Genomic DNA, 8,679 nt, shown 5'->3' with positions numbered 1-8,679 from the left:
AAGTAGGTACTTCATTGAAATATATTTTTGGCGTGCTTATCACATCTGAAAAAGCATGCTAATTTAGACCCCAAAGACGAAATCATTTTCTCAATTATTTTTTAACAGTCTATTAGCTAAGTTTTACCAATTTTTCCAAAAACAGTAAATATTTAAACTCAAACGTGTTTCAAAGAAAATCTCGATAAAGTTGAACATGAAAGGAACCAAATCTATGAAAATTAAAAACGTAGATTGGGGCGAAAGAGGATTAAAATATGGGATTCGGCCAGAATTTTATTTCATCAGAATATTGAGCGTTTATTCAATGGGGCAATAGCGGAACGGACGCTCGCTTCACGTTGCCTTTAAAAGTCAGCGCATACAGAGGCGGGAAGGGCGGGAAAGCGATCCGATAGCGATCCAGCGCGAAGCGGTGGACGCGTATCGCGGCGGGAGGCGTCCGCTTACTATGTGAGTGATTTTATACCATAAAGTATTCCTTCGGAATAGAGCAACAGCCACGAGCTGTCAAAAGAAACCAATTTTGGATGATACTTGTGTATCAGTGTCAGGATTATTTTTACTGTTTTGTACATACCTAAATCAATCATTGAACCAGTCACCACATTTCTGAAGCACAATTTCTCATAAAACATAGACGATTTCACTTACGTAAAATCTGAAAATATACAGAGTTCTAATTTTTAGTGCCACTAAGTGCCTCTGAACTGTCAATTAGTTACAAAAACGGTTCTGTTTGACTTGACGGCGCAACATTACGCATCTTTTTTTATTATTCAGAGTTGCTACAAGTGATATCTCGCTCGCTCAGTTCTCTGTTGCTTTATTCCGCTAGGTACAGGGTGGCGCAATAGAACGTGCATATTGCATCATTTTTTTTTGCGGGGTAGAAGGGGCGTGGGCGAGGGGAGACCGATATCGTTGGGTAGCGCGGTTCATGAAGTTTTAGTCACTATGAGTCACTTCGACGGGAAGCGTCGCGCATTTTGCGTGCGCGCATTTTACGAAAACTCTCGTTCGTACGTAGTTGTCAGGCGACTATTTTGTTCTGAGTATGGTGTACGGCAAATTAGGGAGGCTCCGAGTGCTAATTTAATTAAAATCTGGATAAAGCGGTTTGAAGAGACTGGATCGACGTTTAAACCACACGCAAAAGGTCGTCCACGCACATCTAGGACCGAAGACAATATTGAGAGTGTTAAGCAGTCGGTACGAGAAGATCCACAAATGTCTACTCGCAAGAGATCGTCCGTCCTAAACATATCGCGACGAAGTTTGCAACGAATTTTAAACTTGGATCTTAAATTGCATCCATACAAGCTGCAATTAACTCAAGAATTGAAAGACTCTGACTTCATAGCACGGCTCACATTTGCTAATGAAATGCTCAATCGGTTTTCAAATTTTGAAAACATCCTTTTCTCTGATGAGGCACATTTTCATATGAATGGGTTCGTAAACCGCCAAAATTGTCGTTATTGGAATAGTGAGAATCCCAGACTCAAACATCAAAAACCGTTACATAGCCCTAAAGTGACAGTTTGGGCCGCAATCTCTGCCAAAGGAATAATTGGTCCTTATCTTAAGAAAGTTTTCGGTAATTTCCGTTTGCGGTTAGAGGAGTACCAACGTAGAGAGGGTCATCATTTAGATGATGTTATTTTTAAAAAATAAACTTCAGTTATCACTTAATAATTGCTTAGTTTTATTTTAACTATAGCTTTTGTATTTATTTTTTAATAATTATTTTAAAAATGCACGTTCTATTGCGCCACCCTGTATATTAACTTTGTTATAAACAAACTAGAACAATACAAAAAATATCGCGGATCGCGACCGCTCCCATACTACCCGCCTCTGTGTGCCCTGACCTTTAACATGGAAGTGAGGAACGGTAGTGAATGTGTAAACATGATACGTGTTTTATTTAAATTTGAATCGAGCTGGAGTATGCACGTCGTTATAGTGCGGTGTAGCCATAAAGTTATACGTGCACTTGGACTAAGTATACTTTTGGGTATGATGATGATGATGATCCATCCGACCGATTTCGGCCATGGCGACCACTCCGACTCCTAGCTGTCTTGGCGGCGCTGGTGTGCCCGAAGATGGCTTACGATTACGTAGCCTATTTTCGCAGCAAACCCCCTCGCACATTAAGGGCATCTGAGCACGCCGCCAACATAGTTATAGTGAATGGCGGCAGATGGACGGGCCTTTAAGTCATTTCGGGTATACCTAGTATTATGTATTTCAGAATTCATTTTTAGTAGCAGCATGAAGAAACTTACTACATTATGAAAACAAATATCAAATATTAAAGAGTAACTTTCCACTTTATAAAATATGTATGATGATCCTTGCTTAAAATAAATAAATGCTTATCCTAGGCGCAGACTACCGAGTTTTAGTCGGCCGATAGTTGGACCCGATTTTAATTTGTATGAAGAATCGACTGATACCAAATCGATGAAATGTGCGCACTTTCATACATGTCCATACTGATTAACAGCCCGACCCAACTATCGGCCAACTAAAAGTTAGTGGTCTGCGCTTAGACTTAATCTTATTATCAAGGTTCGTTGCTTTTCAGTTAGAGTAGGCGCACACCGTTGATTTTTCGTCGGCCGATAGTTTAGTCGGGCAGTTGATCAGTATGGGCATGTATTGGAGTGCGCACACTACGACGATTCAATTTGGCCGATTCTTCATACAAATTAAAATCGGGCACAACTATCGGCCAACTAAAAATCAACGGTGTGCGCCTACTCTTACACTACCACCAAAAATTTCATGAAATATTATTTCTTAAATAGAATTAGTTTATAAATAAATGTTTCCAATTCCAAAGCCTTATATTCTCTCTATCCACGTATCCCATTCCAGAGTTAAACTCCAGTGGAATATTGATCAACATCCGCCATCTGATGGAGCCAAGCCGAATCAGACCCAAGCGTCTGCTGCAATCAACCGGCGGTTATCATGCAAATACCCGTTCAATGCAACTAAACTATGTTTTACGAAGATTGGCGACTTGTTGCAATTGTGGCTTTGCTTGTCGTCGGTTTGAATCAATCCTGCGGTTTAGGAAATCGCTTTAAAGAATTTCTAAAATATAGACTGTTGACGCAATGGATTTTGGATACGAAATCGCACAAATTGATGCGAGCTGAAATTCGAATGTCAAAGTCAAATTCAAAATTACTTTAATTGCAGCTTACAAATCGTCAAATATTACATTAAAAGACTATTGAAAAAACTTAAAGTTTTGCTCATATCTCATTTTTTTTTGCGCTAACAGCGCTTCCCTACTTTAAATTACGTATCTAGGAGCTTCACAATTACAGTGCCGATTCTTGCTACAAGTTTATGCTCGTATAGTAAGACCGCCGCCGAGCGCTTATCCACTTCAAGACGCTACGGTGCGCCGTAGTAACTACGATAAATCTCGTAGCACATCAGCTACGAGTTTTCGTAGCTATATTTGTGCGTTGCTTTCTGGTATTTTAAAGATTCCTTTTCAAGAGCATTTTATGTAGCTGATATAGTGTAACAATTAACCACATCGAAAGGAACAAGAGTGTTTTAAATTAATTCAATTTCATTTAAATTAATGAAAAAGAGAATCAAAGACGATTGCATTTTTCGTACGTAACTAAATTAAAACCAACTTCGTGCAAACCAAATTTCCTTACATGAATTACTTCTTCGTGCATCTCAGCATTCATCAACATTTCAGCTGTAAAATTAATCATGTTCTCAAATAAAAAGCTGTGAGCCATTCGTCATCAAAATCTACCATTCAAAACGTTGTCAGTGAGATATTCCCGACAAATTGTCGTGTGCTCTGCCTTTTATCACCAAAAAATATGGTTCAATTTCGTCGCATGCCCATAGTAGTACCATAAATCTTTGCTTATTATATTATTTTCGCGACGAGACTACGAATTAGGATTTGTAGTGCTTTGAAAAAATATGTAGACGTTCTAACGATGATAACAGGACTTAATTAATATAACATTATGTACTCATTATTTACTCTAGCAGATAATTTTGAGTGAACAATATTATTATTATAAATGTATTTCTAGTGCCTACAATTGTGAGGCATATCATACTCGTACGTAACACAATAATTCAGATTTGAAATAAAAACTAAACTGAAACACGTTTCTGAGTGTATTTTATAAGCACAACTTAAGCTCTATTCGATCTTAAAGAAAATTCAACACAAGAAAATAACTGCTTTACAAAGTTCTGCTTCTTTGAAAGCTAAGCATCCAAATAATTGGATTGCAATCTCTTAAGAACCTAATGAATTGAAAGGAAAGAACCAATTTGTAATGTTCCGAAATAAAATGTTCAAGAGATCCGTGTTGTGAATTTTGTAGTAAGTAGAATTAGATATTTGTGTAGATTGCTCAAAATTGACAAATAAATAATTCGTTCGTTCGTTTCAGCCAAATGACGTCCACTGTTGGACAAAGGCTTCCCCCAAGGTTTTCCACAATGTACGGTCCTGCGCTGTCCGCATCCAGTATTACAAAATAATTACATCTTCCGAAGTTTCTACTCATGACAGTATTGACAGTATCTGACATTTATGTAGGGCTGATTTTTCCATCTTCAGTGGTCTCAGTGCGAGATTTTGAACGTTTCCCGCTAGGGGCGCTGTACAATCTGTCATACATTCAATATCATTTTTTGACGCGCTCACTAGTGAGCGCGTTGGCTGAAAACTCACACTAGGCCCTCGGTTAACTTTTATCTGAAGAATAAACTTGTTATTAATTATTGTAAATGGAGAGCGGGGTTTTCTAACACAAGTATCTACTCATACTTAAAAGAAAACCCCAATCGAAACCCTGTTTTTTCAAACCTGATTCTGGATAAACAATTTTGTATTTGTATTTTGTATTGTTATTTTGACATATTTCCCATACTGAAACTGTCAATATGTAAACTTATTCTTCGGTTAAAAGTTATCTGACGATTGAAAAATCGACCCTTAGTCAAATATTCTATAGTATGTTAATACGACGGGTATAATATGTCCCATCAGAAGTCGACAAAAGACATATTAGTCTTCAGCAAACAATACAGTATACAGATGACAACGACCGGGGAATAATTGCCTATTATTGTTCTATTATGCGGCGTCATGACTTCTCTCAGATACAGATCTCCGCTTAATTGTGTTAGGGCAAGGGTAGTATTGTGCTCACAATAGGCACGCAGCGCCGGTTAATGTCACTTTTAGTGGCTATAAGGACGAAGTCGACGGCGACAATTAAACATTGTCCATTTTAAAGATTTATTTGATTACGTAATACGAGTTTGCTGCGTTTAATTGCGTTGGTTACGTTTCGGAAATGACTCATTTTATTCTTGCTTTTTCACTACATGTACAGCCGAGGTGTAAAGATGTAATTTATGGTTCAGAAGGCTTGCTCAGAATTGTGTACGTAAGCTACCTAGAAGATGCTTGTTCCTTGAAGACCTTAGGGTTGTTGTATGTGTTCGGACACCTAGAGGCTGACGGGACTACATCCTTCTTGTCAGATGGAGAACAATATTAAATTAATCAAACCAGTAATAAGCATAATATTACACAACGAAGTTAAGGTGCTAAGGAAAGGTTTTTCTAAAAGAGTGACATACTTTTTCATCTGTAGATTGATTTATGAGCTTTAAAAGTTATGAAGTTTGTTAAGAAGTATGTTTTTTGTTCGAATTCTTATTATAGCTCCATAAAATTGGGGACTAATTTTATTACAAAAGTTTTAATGCAAACAAGAGAAGCGTTAATGTGGTACGATATTGTACCGTTCTTATGAAAATTTCAAATGAGTTTTGAACCTCTATTTCATTAATTAAAAGTAAACCATAGTTGAAAAGGATTTTTGCTATTGTAGAAAATATGGAATTTTAAAACTAAACGGTTCTCCATAAACTAAGTTTAAGCGAAGCTGAATAGTTTCAAGTGATTGGAAAAGTTTAATGAACACTAGCCACGATGGTAGAGTTTCAAGATTTTAATTTAGGGTAGGTACAATTAAAAATCACTTGAACGGATCCATGTTTAAGAAAATATGCAAAAGTTCAAATATAGCGTCAAGTGACAAGAAAATCAAAAAAATGCTCAGACATACATTATAATGTTACAATAAATTATACCTGCCTCGTTTTGCTTTAAAAAAACCTATGGTCGAATGTCACAACAGATTCCGTTTCTATAAAAAAATGCAAAGATGCATTATTATATGCATACTAGCGGCCGCCCGCGACTTCGTAGTTTCGTACGCGTGAATCCCGTTTTACCCCTTTAGGGGTGGAGTTTCGTAAAATCCTTTCTTAGCGGATGCCTACGTCATAATATCTACCTGCATGTCAAATTTCAGCCCGATCCGTCCAGTGGTTTGAGCTGTGCGTTGATAGATCACTATGTCAGTCAGTCAGTCAGTCAGTCAGTCACCTTTGAGTTATAATATTTAGATAACTTTCACTACAAAATTATACAGTATAAAGTTGTCTTGATAAGCGGCCTTCCGCACAAGGCATAACATGTCATAAGCTGTTCTCGACTCATCCCGCTCTAGTCTGATCTTTGACGTTGCTATGAGTTACTCTGACTTATAAACAGGTTTATTACATTCTCGATACGAGGAATTTATCTATTTCTTAGGTGATTTTGCAAAAGCAGAACGTTTGGCAGAAGGCACATAAGCGATAAACGATTTTAATTAAATGTGAGATTTAAAAGGATTGGATGAATAAAGTGGAATTTTTAGTATCCTCATTTCACCTCGGAATCATTTCACCCAGGTGATATTACCCGAGTTGATTCGACTAAAGCGGTCGCCTTTGTTCACCTAGGCATTAATTCACCCAGGTTTTCGCATCTGTTCACCAGGGTGAATTAAATCATAGGTGACCTGTAGTCGACTCAATTTTCCTGGAAAATGAAGTTGGGTGAAATGGTTCTGAGGTGAAATACGGACACTAAAAATTCCACTTTCTTCACCGAGGTGATCAGCCAGGTGAACTAATAACACTCTTTACATAAAAATTTCGTTTAACTTTTTCGTCACAGTCACTTTGGTACATGTAAAGTGAGACAAAGCGTAGTTTAACGCGAGTTTCACGACCATTCAGTGAAGTCGGGTTATTACGTGGCCATTTGAAAGCCTCCGTATCCCCATTTAAACAAACCATTCTTTGTTATGTGCACGAGAACTCATTACTATTTAGTGCTGGCAATTTTTTAAATGATCCTGAAAGAATGTTCGAAATTATCACAACGACGGTCTTGGTGGAAGAAGTAAATAATCAAAGTCAAAGATTTTTATAACTCCATAAATAATTTGATCGCCCTATAGATGATACATACGTTAGAGTAGGTGCTCACCGTTGAGTTTTAGTTGGCCGATAGTTGTGCCCGATTTCAAATTGTATTAAGAATCGGCCAAATCGAATCGGCGTAGTGTGCGCACTCCCATACATGCCCATACTCATCAACAGCCCGACTAAACTATCGGCTGACGAAAAATCAACGGTGTGCGCCTACTCATAGCTAAACGCCTTGTGAATGTGCCTCATTACAAATGTAAGCAAAAAATTCGACAGTGGTTACTTAATACTAACTACAAAGAAACAGAGGAATTACTTTCAAAACATTATTAGTAAAAAGACTTTTCTTGGTTACACACACACACACACACACACACACACACACACACACACACACACACACACACACACACACACACACACACACACACACACACTCACACACACACACACACACACACACACACACACACACACACACACACACACACACACACACACACACACACACACACACACACACACACACACACACACACACACACACACACACACCTCACATACACTTACACAACACACTCACCGTGAGGAATCACTCAGTCATACACAACACATACATGTCTAGTTTTATTGAGTATTATTGTTTTCTTCTATTATGTTCTGTCTTTCGAGATACATAATTTAAGCTTTGCCTGGCTCCCATAGATTTTCGCCACTAGCCATCCAGTCTGCAACCTTGTCGTGTTGATAAGGTCATTAGATCTGATTTTCATTGGCTTTTAAATTAAATTGATTGTGTGCCGTTGCGATTCTACACACGACCTATAATCTTTTAAATTTGGTGATTGCTCCTGTGGGAGCTTGGCCTCACAAATTTACTAACTTCTCATTGTAACTTTGAAGGTGGAAGACGCTGACAGCTGTGACACAGTGCATACTAGTACAGCTGTCATCGTAAACCTCTAATAATTTGCTTAGACCTAAGTTAGTTGATATGTTTATACATATTATGTAGCTACTTAAGAGGGCATATTTTTGTAACTCCGGATACATTAAATAAAATATTATTATTATTATTATTATATATTATTATAAATTTCACTGTATTGGTTTTGCTGTTTGTAAAATATTTTCGATACGAAATTGAAACGGTATGAACAATATTAATTTGGTTTGTACTAGTATCTAAAATGTCCAGTAATAAAACAATCTAGTTCAAGCTACAACATACATTTGTAGGTATTTCTGCATGTGGTTTTGTTATATTTGCTGAACGATGGAAATTCGTCTATGTTTGTTTGTAAAATCATTTAGAGGATTTTCGGA

This window comes from Ostrinia nubilalis, chromosome 4 (genome assembly GCF_963855985.1).
Source record: "Ostrinia nubilalis chromosome 4, ilOstNubi1.1, whole genome shotgun sequence".
NCBI classification, from domain to species: domain Eukaryota; kingdom Metazoa; phylum Arthropoda; class Insecta; order Lepidoptera; family Crambidae; genus Ostrinia; species Ostrinia nubilalis.
The sequence above is the reverse complement of the archived record's forward strand: the minus strand, read 5'-3'. Positions refer to the sequence as shown.